This window comes from Sminthopsis crassicaudata, chromosome 3 (genome assembly GCF_048593235.1).
Source record: "Sminthopsis crassicaudata isolate SCR6 chromosome 3, ASM4859323v1, whole genome shotgun sequence".
Lineage (NCBI taxonomy): Eukaryota > Metazoa > Chordata > Mammalia > Dasyuromorphia > Dasyuridae > Sminthopsis > Sminthopsis crassicaudata.
In genome coordinates this window covers 468,870,066-468,870,318 of record NC_133619.1, presented here as the reverse complement: position 1 = coordinate 468,870,318, position 253 = coordinate 468,870,066, and positions in this window count along the sequence as shown.

Sequence of the window (253 nt, the reverse complement as noted above, 5' to 3'; positions counted from 1 at the left end):
AAATCGCTGCCAGAGAGCATCGAGGGAAAGGAACGTCGAAGTTCGATCGAGCCGAGGAAGACGCGGGGAGGTGGGGGGGGGGGGAAGGCAAGCAAGATTGCGCGCATGCGTAGACTGCCCAAAGGCCGCTCTTTTTCCATCCCTGCCCCGCCCCCTCTCCTCTTTTGAAATGCTATTGGAGAAATGTTGTAGGCAGAAAAAGTGATGGCTATTAGCATTTGGAAGAAAAGCACAGAGCTTTAATTGTTAATTA